Here is a 16251-nt window from a genome sequence, read left to right as displayed (position 1 = left end):
CTATAACAGACAATATAAATAAAGGCAAAACTATTACATGGAATACAGTTATCACTATAAAATTCAGATGTTTGGCTTATCAAGATGATATGCATTTCTGAACTTGTATAATACCCCATATCAGTAATATACTTAGACTGACTGAAGAAGGGAAGCAAGCCTCAGGCATGCGCATTGGAGGACTAGTCTCTCCTTCTCTACAATGACCTTTACTCTATTAGGTGAGCAGAGTCCACTAGGCCAACAGGTTCCGCTTAAATGTAGTTCATGTCCACACTCACAAACACCTACTGGTTATGTCTTCTCTAGGTCATATTCCAAGCCCAGGTGGCCTCTCGATTAATTCAATCTTCTGGAGGACTCACCATGATGGAAGCAGGGGTGGAATGCTGCCAAAGCTGTGCTGTCTATGTGAGTGAACAGCCAGTGTGACATGGAGATGGTGGTGAAAAGAAAGAGAAAGGGGACAGAGACCAGATATCAGGGTCTGATCTGACCCTCTTCATAGGCCCTCTTCCCAGAAAGAAACTTCGTGAACTTCATGAAATCCAAGAATTTTAAAATTTTCTCTGCCTTTCCAGGTCATTAAGAATGTAATAATCTGTCAAGGGAGAAGGATAGAAAATATTTTGTGTCAGAGCTTATTTGTTACATTTATGCATTTGAATATTTAGGTATAGTATACAGCCCTCTACTTCTGCCCCAGAAAAGTATCAGGGACAGTTTCTGTGATAAATATAGTCATGATTTTTATAAAGCAAAAATTAACAGAAGTATATGGAGAGATTAACAAATTTTGCACAATTTAATACATTTATTTTAATAACTGGTACATCAACTAAGTATAACAATCCATAGGAATTAAACAATTTGGGCTGAGTATGGTGACTCATGCTTGTAATTCTAGCACTTTGGGAGGCCAAGGCAGGTGGATCATTTGAACTCAAGAGTTCCAGATCAGCCTGGGCAACATGGAGAAACCTCATCTGTACAAAACATACAAAAATTAACCAAGTGTGGTGGCATACGCCTGCAGTCACAGCTACTTGTGGGGCTGAGGTGTGAGAATCACTTGAACCCTAGAGGCAGAGGTAGCAGTAAGCCAAGCTTGTGCCACTGCACTCTAGCCTGGGAGACACGGTGAGACTCTGTCTCAAAACAACAGCAATAGCAAAAATTAAGCAATTTGAACAGAATTAGCCAGGATGTTCTCAGGGATACGTTTTACAATGTCGATAGCAGTTGTGAGGATAAGAAACATAAAAAAATTAACCACGGTAATAGTTGCACAGCAATGTAAATGCACTTGAGCCACCAAACTGTACTCTTAAGAATTGTTAAAATGGTAAATTTTATGTCATGTGTACTTTACTACAATAAAAATAAATTAAGAACCTTAAAAAATAGCCATGAACTGCTAAGTCTTTGATTAAGCCTTAACAAAGGAGAAAGGTCTGTTATGACCTTTTCACCAGCTGACCATAATAAAATAAGTTGTAAATCAGTAAAAACAAACAATCCATTCTCCCCAAAAACAATATATTTGAGAAATTAAAACCTTACTTAATATATGTTATGTATCATTCAATAAAGCATAGTGAGACTTAGAAAATATTTTGAAAATTAATAACCGCAACAAATACTAAATATGAAATTTGGGGTTTGGAGATAAAATGCAATTGAACACACACACAGAGACACATGTATGTTTGTTTGTGTGTGCATTTGTATATATGTATGCATATATTTATTTATATAAGTATTTATTTTGAATATAGAAACATCTAAAATTAATTAGGTAGGCTTTCATTTTAAGAAGTTATAACAGAATAACCCTAAAGAAACAAAACGAGAAAAATTAAACAAATCCGAATATCTTCTTTTGGACCACCAAAAATATTAGTATCCCTTTATCGAGAAATGAATAAATCACAAATAGTATGAGGAATAAATAAATAGCTTATGGGAATATTTTTGCAATTGAACACTCTACAGCACTGAAAAATGTATTATCCACAGCTACAGTTTTCAGCACAGATGGAATATCAAGTAGATGGAATTTAACAGACAATATTCTACAAATTGCAGAAAAAAATGATGTAGATAAATTTGATTTGCTGAAAATTATAAAATTGAACAACACTATTGGTATTAAAAACAGGCAAAACAAAACAATATGTATTTGTAGGCATCTATATATAGACTAAAGCCAAAAATAAATCACAAAAATAAAACCAAAAATAAATCCCAAAAATCAGGATCACTGTTATTCTAGGGTGGAGAGAAGGAGATGTAATCAAGGCACACAGAGGACCTTAAATCTTCATTAACATTCTAGTTTTTAAGTTGGTATGTACACAAGTATTTATTTTATTATTCTTTAAACTATATATGTATTTTACACCATCTTTAGCAGACACATTTTATAGTAAGTTATTTTTAAATAAATACTATTGAAATTTGAAAATAAGCATGTAGATTACAAAGAATATAAACAAAACTAACAAAAACTCAGGAAAAAAGTTCAAAGAAAAATATTCTGAAAGAATAAAACAGTACAATTCTGAACAAACTAAATGTAAGATAATTTGTATTAATAAATGAACAAAACAAGTAATGTTGGATTACTTTTTATGTTGCTAAGGCCTTTTAAATATAGCAGCAAAATCGGAAGTCCTTTATATACACTTTCTTGGTTTCTAAAAAAAAAAATACTTAGGTGCTTAATTTGTTTCATTTTCCCAGGAGTATTGCTTATAAGATACTTTGCCAAATTTTTAATGATATCAGTGTTTCTGCCAGTAGTGTTTTACACCAGCTGTACTAGACTAATTACCTGGTTTCCTCCAATGCCTAGTTTTGAAATAATTATGGCTTTTGAACACAAAATAGACACTATACCTTGGATAGACAAGAGTCCTGACGAATCCCTTCTTTAAAAAGTTGACCATCATTTTCATAAACATATTTCATTAGTCCATTTTCACCTAGACCACAACAATATTGCCCCTTTCATTATATATGCAAATTTTATTTTTGAATATGTATACTTGTAACTGAATTAAAGGCATGCTTTGGCTAAGTACAGAATATGTTTTACCTTGCTACATGGTAATTATGATATTTTATATCTCCCTTGAGTTAAAAACTATCATGTCTAAGAAGAAATTTGAGAGGCCAATGCATAACTGCACTATGTGATAGATAAGTTATCTTATCACTCTGAATTTCTTCTTGTTTGGTATGAAATAAATTTAAACCAAGTGGAATGGAATGCTGATAGTGTAAATAGCTTTAACTTAGTAGTTGACTTAACACATGCACTTATACACAGACACAACACACACACACACACACACACACACACACGCCCTACAGTGATGAGAACACTCAACAATTAGGCAATTGTGGAAATCTAATGGCTTCATAGAATCTAAAGTCCTAATATTTCAAAAAATCAAGAATATTGAATATGAGAACATCATACAAACAAATCGGTCCTTGTGTTTTCCCATTCAGTTCTGAACAACTTTGTATGATTAACGCATGACTTCATTGCAGAATACGTTTGTAAATATATTGCATCAAATGACTCATCATACACACAGTATTTTGAAATTTTGACACTGAAAAGCTACTTAAAGTTTTAAAGCTTGATAGCAAATGAAATCATGCATGCAATTTCACCCAGGATAAGATAAAGAGATAGCCTTCGATGGCCAAGGCATCATTCTGTTATTTCTTCCCCTTAGTAATTTTCAGTATGACTGATGATATTACATTAATGTCTTTAGCTAAATAGCATTCAGCCTTTTTATTTTCTCATTTTAAGTTAATACTATATACAAGAGGCTAAGAATTTGGTTCTGCCTTTTGACTTTCCATGTCTACTAATAAACTGAGCCTATTCATTAATCGAAAATTTTATTTTTAAAATAAATATAAATATGTGAAAATATACTTTGCTACATCAATCAGTCATGTTCTATTACGTACCTTTTAATTTTGTAGTTTAGGTTCTTCTTGGAATATTTTATGCCTTATATAACATAATGTATTAAAAAATAGCAACCACAAGCTTGAGTAACTTAAACATGAGAAATGACACCACAGAATTCAATCAGAGGAAATTCTATGGATAAACATTTTATTTACTTGTAAAGAGAGAGATAATGCAATAATTAGGTCACATATTTATTTTATTTTAATATTTATCTACCTAAGTGGATAAACTTCCATTAATAAAGTTTAAATTGAAGTAGCTGGAAAAATACTGATAAAGAAATAACTGTAATTAAATTGTTGTATTACGAATTAAGGGATTCCACCAAATAGAAGCAATACAAAATGGTTGTCAAATTTCATGGCAGCTTGTGCAGCAAAAATAAAAGTCAAAAGGACTGCATCCCAATCTTGCCGCTGATATTTATAATCTCCAGTTTCTTCATCTCTAAAGTGGTGTTAGCTGAGCTAGTTGATTTCCAATACATTTACCAGCTCAAAAAAGAAAAATGACTCCTTATTGTACATTAAACCACATTTTCCCTATATGTAAATTTCACATCAGATATTCTTTTTTTACATTATTTCAGCCTATAATTTCATAACCTACCAAACTCTCAATAATCCATTTTTTCTTGAAGATAATGATGTTTACTATTATATCGAACTTATTTACTAACAGAATAATTTGTAAAATTTTTCTTTTTTCTAGCAATGTAAAATTTTCTTGAATCAGTTGTGGATATAATTTCTAAGTAAAATTATAAAAAGATCTCTTGCTATATTTTATATTCAATTTCTAGAGGCAATTAAATATATAGCAGTTTATGAAGGAATGGGCTGTATTGATTTTAAAACATTTTTTAAAGATTTTGTGTTTCCCACTTCCACTGTCCTTTTCATTTGTTACTATATGTTTCATTTGTTACTAAATGTTTCATTTGTTCTTATATGTTACTGAGAGAAGTTCAGACTGAAGTCTAGTCCTTCTATTCAATAGTTTGCATTTATCATCTCAATAAACCATGAAGCCTAATATTTCTAGCACTAAACCTGATTCTATTATTATTATTATTATTATTTAAAATTTTCTTGATGTCTTATTTAGGACAATTTGCATGGTTGCTATATTTCCATCGGGTTATTTTTCGTTTATTATTTTGGATTAATGAATAGAATCGTTTGCATCTCTCTTTGGTCATGTATTTACCTGTGATTAGTTCTGTGAGAAATTGCTACTAAAGATTCTTTACTCCAGAGCCCATGGAACACTTTATATAACTACACAAGAACAGATTTTTATGGTTTTTTTTTTTCGTAGTTAGAATTTTTTTAAGGCTACGATAGGCAAACTTCTTTTGTAAAGATTCAAGTTGTGAACACTTTAGGCTTTGAGGGCCACATGTTTCTGTCACAGCTATTCAAGATGGCCATTGACTGTAGTGCGCAGCAGCTATAGACATTACAAAAAACAATGAACCCCACCCCAAACCCAAAGAGACAAACAAAAAACCGTGGCTGTGTTCCTGTAAAACATGGACTTTGACATTTGAATTTCCTATAGTTTTTGTATGTCATCGAATAGTGTTTTTATTTTGAGCCTTAAAACTATAAAAAGTGTTCTTCATTTTGGAGTTCACAAAAATAGGTGCCAGGCTAGATTCAGGCTGTGGGTTGTAATTTGCCAGTCCCTAATTTAGCATAATAACAATATGACAGTGACATGTGACTCAATGCCCTTAGACGAAATTGTTTTAATTAGAATGTAAATTATGTATTTATAACACAGCAATATCTTACCATTTAATGAGATGCCTCTACTTTAAATATACTATTTAAATTATTCAAAAAATACTTCATGAAAAAAAGTTTTCTCTAGTTTTATCCTTATTCAGTAACTAATAAAAAAAAATGCACTTAAGTAAAATGTGTTTATCACTTCCCCAATCTGTAGATTGTATGTGTATGTGTATGTGTGTGTATGTGTATGTGTGTGTGTGTATGTGTGTTTGAATGTATGTATACATACATGTATTAACTTTGGCTATCTGGTGAGGCTCTTGATCTTTTTTTTTTTTAGCAAATTGCATATATATCTTAAGTGCAAAATATCACCAGAAGTATCACTAAAGATTTTGGTTACAGGAAAAGCATAGGTATTCAATCATGTCATAACAAAGTTATTTAAACTTATGTGTTATTTTTCTGTAGCCATAATAATGTGAAAATATATTTGCTTTGCAAAAATAATTTATATCGATACTTTCTATCAATTGAATAGTTTCTGTCAATAGTTTCCATCATTTATTTATAATAATGTTTTTAGAAATTATCAAAACGTCTTAACTTTTATTCTTGGCTTGTAAATAATTTACTATCTTTAAGTAAGATAGTAAATCATGCTAATTTTGTGGTTTTCAAACTGAAAAATCACTATGCTCCATACCTTTGAGTGACAATTTACCATGACATTTCGTCACTTCTTTTGATCCAGATTATCTTCGCAAAGATGATTGTATTGGAAATAGCCAGGGCAATGGCAGGACAGAGGGACTAGCAACAGTCTTTAAAAAAAAAAAAAAGCTTTCCTTAATTCAAGTTTCCTCAGCAATGACACAAAATCAATGCCCATAGAGCATCTACGGGGCTGCCCCTGTATTGTCTCCAAGGGACATTGGGGGCAGTGAAAAAACAATAGGAACACGAGCTCCTGCTGTCTGCTGCGCTGTAAGTAATAAAGTTCTTTATCTTTGACCTCGGAGTCTCATTCCTTCTGCCAGTACCTATGAAACTGTGACAGTCCGACTTGTTAGTTTTAAAGTAAGGTAGCATTTCAGAACCTTCAGAGTTCTTGACATACACCTTTTTGCCAAACCCGGAATTAGATTAACTCTCCTGGAAAACTAGCTTGGTTCAACATATTTGCTGAATGATTAATCTTATTAGTATACCTTGATATGTCTTATTCTGGCTAGATGCCTAACAAAGTATCTTATTCCTTCATTTTCCAATTAAAATTCTCTATTTTATTTCATTTGATTCTGAACATTTAAATACTTTTATACATAATTATTTCTGGAAAATGATAACCCTATAAAAACAAATATCACGTTTAAAGATATTTTATAAGAAAAATAACGCTTAATTGGTAAAACTGTGTTATTTTTGTTACAGAAATGTGTTATTGGAAGCTTGATGTAGGGAGGAAACCCTTCTCAGACTTTGGATTTTCAGTGTAAAAACAAGTATTTAGATGATCATTACAAATACTGTTTTCTTTTGTGAGATGTTGTGTTTTCATTTGACATATTTATTAGTAAAAAACATTGCTCACTATCTCAAAGTAATTAGATTTCTGAAAATTAGATATCTGAAATGATATCAGAAAGCAATTCAATATATAAAATAGAAAGTACATCTCTTACCTTATTTAAAATATACAGTAATTTAGAGTCATTTTAGCTAACTTCAGAATACGTTTTGACTTTTTAAAATTTCCATTATTTTCAACAATTGTTGGTTTTTTCAACATTTTTGAGCTGATAATTAATAGTATATGATTGGATTTCCAGAAGAGACAGATATGCAAATGTAGCTTTAAAGTTTTCTTTAATCGTATAGACCACGTGTTCTTTGGGGTGAAGAGCTTTAGAGGGTGACAATGGGCTGTCTAGTGTGCTGGCAATGTTCTATTTTTTAACCGGAGTAGTGGTTTGCTTAGTACCTAATAATTTATCATAACGTGTACACTGTCAAATATAAGTGTGATAATTAAATTTAACATATATATTACAAAATATGTAGTAAATAATTTAATATTGACCTTAATGAGATGTTTTTTGTCCTCAACTTTTGGTAGGTAATGTCTAAGCCACTGGAATGTCATGTCTGATAAGAGAAACTTTGTTTGCCTGAAGACTTTGGACCAGCAAGAGGCTAACACTGATTTAGGGCGGGGTTTTTAAGTCACACCAATGATATAATTTAGGATGTGGTCCTGTCAAGCAGTATCAGCTGGACCTTGGAGGGGAAGGAAACTGAGACCAGTCTTGTGAGTAGTAAACTGTGCCAATGTGTTTGAGCCTCGATGAAGACTTTGGAAATCTGACTTTGGGTCCGCTTCCGGGGTTGTCACTGCCCTCATGTGTGTTGTCACATCACTGCCAGGAAAGGAATGTTGTCCATGACTCAAATAGGGAAGGAGGGTGGGAGGTCTATGTTTGGAGCTTTTCCTGAACTCTGCCTATGTGCTTCCTCACTTGACTGGTATTAATCTGGTTTCCTAACCATAAGCCTGGGTACAGCAGCTTTCAGGGGTTTTGTGAGTCTTTCTAGCAAATTTTTCAACCCAAGAGTGGATTTGAGAAGTCACCAAACTTGAAGCTGGTGTCAGAAGTGAGGGTGGTCTTGTGTGGACAGTTCTCTCAAAATTCACAGTTACAAACTTCTTTTAGAAACACAGGCTGGACACAGTGGTTCATGCCTGTAATCTCAGCACTTTGGGAGGCATAGGTGGGTGGATTGTTTGAGCCCAGGACTAAAAGACAAGTCTGAGCAACATGGCAAAACCTTATTTCTACAAGAAATTAGTGCGTCTAGTCCCAGCTACTTGGGAGGCTGAAATGGGAAGACAGCTTGAGCCTGGGAGGTTGAAGCTGCAATGAGCTGTGATCTTGCCACTGCACTCCAGTCTGAACTACAGAGTGATACAAAAAAAAAAACAAAACAAAAAAAACAGAAGCACATTTAATAGCTGCCTTTATGAGGAAACAAACAATAAATTTCGTGCCTAAAATTCACTCACAAGCATTTGCTCAGAAAGATATAATAAATTCCCACATGAATACACATTTTTATTAATAAACATTTAGTTGTTGTTAGTTGCAAAATCAAGTATAAATAATTGACATCATTGTTTAATGATCAATAGTTTTATTTCATTTCTAGCAGCAGTTATTCACATAATATATTTTAATCTATATTAATTAATTGTATTAGTTTAATGAGAATTTCTTATTCAGTTGTTTCAATGACTTATTTTGTGTTATCACTGATCTATCTCCCCAAGGTGATAACCTTGTCATGCAGTCTTCATTACACAGCTTCTTGTACTAATTTAAATATAATACCATACACTTATTCTTTTTTTTTTTTTTTTGAGACGGAGTCTTGCTCTGTCGCCCAGGCTGGAGTGCAGTGGCGCGATCTCGGCTCACTGCAAGCTCCACCTCCCGGGTTCACACCATTCTCCTGCCTCAGCCTCTCCGAGTAGCTGGGACTACAGGCGCCTGCCACCACGCCCGGCTAATTTTTTGTATTTTTAGTAGAGACGGGGTTTCACCGTGGTCTCGATCTCCTGACCTCGTGATCCGCCCGCCTCGGCCTCCCAAAGTGCTGGGATTACAAGCGTGAGCCACCGCGTCTGGCCCATACACTTATTCTTTTAAAGAATAAACCTGAAAAAGACCATAAGTCAATTAATCAATTTTATTATTTCTGAGAAATATAATTTATGCCACTTTTGAAAAAATTCACCAAATCTTATACTAGAACTAAGGACATCCAGATAAACTCACCTCATCTCCAATTCCCATCAGCATCTGATCTTCTTTTATTAGGGCTTACAAAATCTAAATTTCAAATATTTAACAGAAGAGTATGGACACTAAAATTTGGTAGCCTAAACATTATGCAATTCACTTAATACTTCTATATCATTGAGGCCTTTCTTTTGAGTTCAATGTACCAGTAGATATGATATGTATTAACCATTTGAAGTGCAAACACTTATTTGGGTCATGTGAATTGATTAAGTAAATAAACACTTATGCAAAATAATAAGACAATAAGACATCTTGCCAGACAAAATGATTCTCTTCTCTCTAAAAGAGAATATTAAAATTTTGAGGGGCTTATAAATCAGATCAAGATCTTGTATTTTGTGCTTATGTATGTTGTTAGAAATTACCATACACACAAATTTAGCAGGTTAAACAACCCAAATTTGATATCTTACAGTACTAGATGATTGAGACTAAAGACAAATTTCAGTTTTAAACAATATTCATTAAAATTGAAACTGGACAATAAATCTTTAGGACACAAAGATTAATTTACACATAATTTTTTCATGAAGTAAGTTTTCATGACAATCTCTAATTTTGTCTTTATTTTAATTTGACTAAAAAATCATGGGTTACAAGTAATAATAATAAATAATGATTAAGAATCGTAATATTATCTTGTTTGAGTAAGCTCCTATTCTGTGCAATATATTTTGCATATAAGTTTTTATATTATCTTATATTAACTTCTTATATTTCATAAGAAAGGTATATTTATCCTAATTTTACATATAAGAGATGGAAGTACTAAAGTGATTTGATAATATGTCCAAGGTCACTCTGTTGACAGGTGGTAGTGATTCGCTTTTTACCATACAACCTTTAATAAAACACTGTGTTTTATTAACTGGAAGAGTTAAAAAACCCACCCCAGCAATCATCCCAGCCAGGTATGAAACTGGGTGGGAGCCTGACTTTTAAATGAGTTCTTAAGCAGCAATTTTAACACACTTGGTGGTAATTGCAAATTATGGGACAGTTAGAAAAATGCAACTCTTCTCTCTTTTACTTTACACTGGACTATCACTGAAAATTAATTTTAGCCTTTGGATGAAATGCAGATGCATATCTGACCCAATGGTTATTAGCTGAACTCCTTAAATAGTACAGAACCACAGCTGCAATTTATGTTGCTAGCGAGCCTCAAAAGAAACCTCAATTTCAGATCCCCTATGTAACTAGTATTGTGTAGATTTCAAGGTAACAAGGCTTCCTCATCTTTTGCTCCTCACTATCTGGCATTGTCCTGTCCTGTAGGACTTTAAATATCAAGGCCACTATGTGATAGCCTACCATTGTCCCCAAATGCTATTCACAAATGAGTAAATCAGATTTGGTTGCATATATTTCTCAGCAGAGTGTGCAAAAATCAATGGGTCAGCAAAAGTGTTATCGAAACATAAATAAAAATGTTAAAAATAGTAGTCAGTGTAGGATATTTCTGGGGGAGAAAGGGTTATGTGTGTGTCCTTGATGCTTTGGGGTTAGAAAACCTTGAGATCAGATTCGTTTTTCAATTCAGGATGTATCAGATTTTTGGAACAACATATATTGATACACCATATAGTGTTTAACAAATCCAATTTGGTTTAGGGGAGCACTCTACAATCAACTCTATAAATATTTATGTACTGAAGTGTATGAATATGCATGGAAACTTGTATAAATAAAGACTAAAAATAGCTTCCCCATCCACTTCTATCATTCATTAATGCACAAATAATACAAAAAACTTGGTTTTTAACGAATTTTGGATCACAGATTTTGGACAAGGATTTATAATTTATCTAGGCACTGGGCTGTCTTAAAAAAAAAAAAAATCTGTCTTTGGCAGGACGTGGTGGCAATCCCAGCACTTTGGGAGGCCAAGGCAAGGGGATTGCTTGAGGCTGAGTTCAAGACCAGCCTGGGTAACATAGTGAGACCCATCTCAAAAAAAAAAAAAAAAAAAGAAAAAGAAAAAGCTGTCTTTGAATAGTTTGCTATAGATGGTAAAATATAAATACTCCTATTAGTGCCCAATTGAAATTCCTTCTCTCATGTTTATAGTATTCTTTAGTTTTTCTAACTCCACAGCAAAGAATAAGCTACCTTTCCAACTTTCTGAAGTGATGGTTTGATGAATGCAAGGCTGAAGCCATAGAATGAGTTGAGGTCTTCTTTGCACTCACCCCTTTTCCATACTCCCAAAGTTTGTGGGGGAACATCGTAGACAGGGAAGAAATATACAGCTCAGTGAGCAACTTGGGAGTAAAGTTGAAATGAAATTACTCTCCTAAATTTACTAGAAGGTTATGACTCTTCTGGGGGAGAAGAAAACTACCATTAAGGGGACAATTTTTAAAAATGTTCCAATCTGATCCTTGTTGCACCATAGATGTCATATAAAGGTGCTGGATTTATAACTGATTCTTTGAAGTAAAGTAAATCTGAGGGAATAAGAAAAATCTAAAGTCTACCTATTTCTCTCTGCATAGAAATTCTTCTCAATTACCAAATTCAGAGGGTCTTAGTGTTTGATTTATTAAGATAAACACTAATTAGAGCACATGTGATCTGTAAGCTTAAGCTCAAATACTTCCCTTCCTGTAGCAAATGGTAAATGAAGAACTTCAATTTAAAATAATTATGAAGGCACTTAATGCCAAATAGAAAGGCACCTGTTTTATTGTTCCTGTTCCCCTTAATTATTATACTTTAACATTAATTGATCACTTTTAAGAACTCAACATACTGTTTTCTCAAGTTATCATTAGATATATGTGAGATGGTGGCAGGGCATGGTCGCTCTGCAGTTTGGATCCCAGCACTTTGAGAGGCCAAGGTGGGCAGATTGCGTGAATCCAGGAGTTCGAGACCAGCCTGGCCAAGAAGGTGAAACCCTGTCTCTACGGAAAATACAAAAATTAGCCAGGCGTGGGGGCACAGGTGGTGGTGTGGCTTTTCCTCTGAACCAAAAAGTGATGGGGGAAGTTACAGCTTCCATGAGCTAAGAAATGTTTTAGAATATCAGTTTAAAATATCAGCATAGTAGTGGCATAAAAGCAGAAACATAGACTAACAGAACAGAATAGAAAAACCAGAAATAAATCCATGTATTTATGGCCAGCTTACTTTTGATAAAGACAACAAGAATACACACTGGGGAAAGGACAGTCTAACAAATGGTGCTGGGAACACTGGATATCTACATGCAGAAGAATGAAACGAGGCTCTTATTCTTCACTGCATATAAAAATAAAATCAAAATGGATTATGTACTTTAGTATAAGACCTGAAACTATGAAACTGTTGGAAGAAAACATTGGGGGAAAAGGACATCGTTCTAGGCAAAGATTTCTTGAGCAAGACTTCAAAAGCACTAGCAGCAAAAGGAAAACATTGACAAATGGGATTATGTCAAGCTGAAAAGCTTCTGCACACGAAGGAAACTATCAGCAAAGTGAAGAGATGACCTACAGAATAGAACAAAATGTTTGTAAACGACTCATCTGACAAGGAATTCATGACCAGATTATAAAAGAAACTCGAACAACAACAACAGAAAATCCAATTAAAAATGGGTAAGTGTTCTCAAAAGAGGAAGACATACATATGACCAACAGGTATATGAAAATGCTCAATATCACTGATAATCAGAGAAATGCAAATCAAAACCACAGTGAGAAATCATCTCACCCCAGTTAAAATGGTTGTTATCAAAACACTGAAAATAATAGATGCTAGCAAGCATGAGGAGAAAGGGTAATAGTCATACACTGTTTTTAGAAATGCAAATTAGTAGAGCAACTATAAAACAGTATGGAGGTTCCTCAAAAATTAAGAGTTGAATGACCATATGATCCAGCAATCTCACTGCTGGATATTCAAAAGGAAAGAAATCAGCATATTGAACAGATACCTGCACTTGCATGTCTATCGTAGCCTTAGTCACAATATTCAAGATATGGAATCAACCTAAGTGTCTATTAGTGGATGAATGGATAAAGAAAACGTGCTGTAAATACAGAGTGAAATATTATTTAGCCATAAAAAAGAATGAAATCCTGTAATTTTGCAGCATCATGGATGGAACTGGAAGACATTATGTTGCAGAAATAAGCCAGTCACAGAAAAACAAATATTGCATGTTCTTACTTATATGTGGAAGCTTAAAAAAATTGATATTATGAAGGTAATGGTGGTAACCAGAGGCTGGGAAAGGTAGGGGAAGGAGGGGATGAATACAATTTGGTTAATAGGTACAAAAATAAAGTTAAGATAAAAAAAATTGTAGTGTTTGTTAGTAAAATAGGGTGATTACATTTTACAATAATATAGTATATTTCTAAATAGCTATGATAAAAGATTTGGAATGTTTTCTTTAATTTGTTAATTTACTAAAAATGTAAAATGAAAATTATCATTAACTCTATGCAATAGTAAATGTTAGAGGTGTTGGGTATGTTAGTTACCTTGATTTGATCATAACACATTGTATGCATATATCAAAATATGACATGTATCCCATACATTTTACGGATCAACTATTACGTATCAATAAAAACACTTCCTAAAAATACACATACTGTAACTTTTTTGTGGAGGGCGGGCACTGGATTTAGAAGTGAGGTCAACTAACACTTTGAAAAAAAATTTCACTGTGCCAGAAGTTTTCTTTTTCTTTAAACCCTAGCATATCTTGTTACCTATTACAGTTCTTTTTAAAAAATTCTCCAATAAAAAAGAAACATGAACAACTATTTTATTTTATTTGATTAATACCAGCAAATGTGTATATGGGGAAATAATAAAAGCGAGAGAGGACATTTGATTACTAGACTGTCAAAAATGCCAAGACTGGTCTCTGGGTGGTTGTGTACAGGTTGGTCAATGAACAACAACAAGCTTTGGTCCTGAACAGAGGGTAGCTTCAACCTGAAAGAGGTAGCAATGCGGTACATATCTGGCATACCTGCAAAAGCTGTGCAGCAGCCCAGATGTGACATGCTTTTTAAATCCAGATACTGATACTATATGAGCCAGTGACATCCCTGGTAAGAACTCCAGCAGAAGTGTAAATAAAGCCTAGAATATGTATATGGGTTCTCAGTTATGTTAACCAAATAGTGACAATTTTTTCTTTATTTTGTGCCATGTAGAAAGCAATCTTCTAAAAACCATTTGAACTATTTGTGTGTACACGGTGATCTTTGTCATCTCTACAACATAATAAAAATGCAACTAAAACACAATTTGTCAAAATTTGAGTACAGCACAGGTAAAACAAATAACAGGTAAAACCCATAAAACTTTTGTCATTTATCTTTACATATTTTGCATTCAAATACCAGATGGTAGATGCCAGATAAAAACAATGCAGATGAATTCCTCCCATTCAATTACAAAAAACTTCTGATCTAATTCAGATCTCTGAAATGCAGTTAACTTAGAGGAGACAAAACGCATATTTCTGCTGGAGATAACACCTCAGTGTAAACAAGCCTTAGTTCATTTTTCAATGGTCAATCAAATAAGTCAATGCAAATAAAATAACCAGTTATGAAAACCTTTCTCATTTTTATAGGAAGAGTCATGATGATGCATTTCGTAATCGTAATGGAAAGGCACTAAGTGAGCTGAGGATAGATCAAGCTTGTAGAAATGTAAAGAAATATCAAATCATGTCTTTGCAGCAACAAATGGATGGAGCTGAAGGCCATAATCCTAAGCAGATTAATGCCAGAACAGAGAACAAACACTGCATATTTTCACATACAAGCGGGAGCTAAGCATTAAGCATACATGCACATAAATATGGGAACAGTAGACCCTGTAGACTACTAGACGGTGGGTGGGCTAAAAACCTAACTATTGGGTTCTGTGCTCACTACCAGGGAGACTGGATTCATACTCCAAACCTCAGCATCATGCAATATTCCCACGTAACAAATCTGCATATGTACTCCCTGTATCTAAAATAAATTTGATTTTTTTTAAAGTAAAGAAACTAACTGGTAGAAAATGCAAAAATTTGACTAGATAAATACCAATTTAATTTTATCAAGCAGAAACAGAGAGAAGTCCTTAACTGAGTTTTTTTGCTTATATAAAAGCTTGAAAATTAGCCAATTCTTAAAAACTGACAGATATTCTCAACGATTTTATTGAGTGGTTGCATAGAAAGAGATAAGTAGATGTAAAGAAATAATACTTCCAACCTCCAAGATATTCATGAGCTGTATTTTTCAAGTATTGAGTCAGCACAGAATAGATTTTATTTTTTTCTTTAATTTATTAAAAGTATAAAGATAAAATTATCATTACCTTTTTATGACTATTCTAATTTTTAAGAACTTGGAATTATTTTATACGTATCTCTTACTATAAACACATTTTGTAATGAGTCTCATTATTTTAATTGTGGCTTTCTTACTCTCTCTTCTCTGTGTCCAATCAAAGTTATTGTGCTGATACGCATGCATCCTACACTTTATTTTCTTATATATGCATCTATTCATACATGGATATATGGCCATATATCACTTTAATCTTACACAAATACAATTATATTGCATATATGTTTCTACTTTTAACTTTTCTCATTCAGTAATACATCTAGAAGTTCATTTCAAAATTTTTATCT

The sequence above is a fragment of the Symphalangus syndactylus genome, chromosome 4 (assembly GCF_028878055.3).
Source record: "Symphalangus syndactylus isolate Jambi chromosome 4, NHGRI_mSymSyn1-v2.1_pri, whole genome shotgun sequence".
Lineage (NCBI taxonomy): Eukaryota > Metazoa > Chordata > Mammalia > Primates > Hylobatidae > Symphalangus > Symphalangus syndactylus.
Note: the sequence above shows the minus strand (reverse complement) of the source record.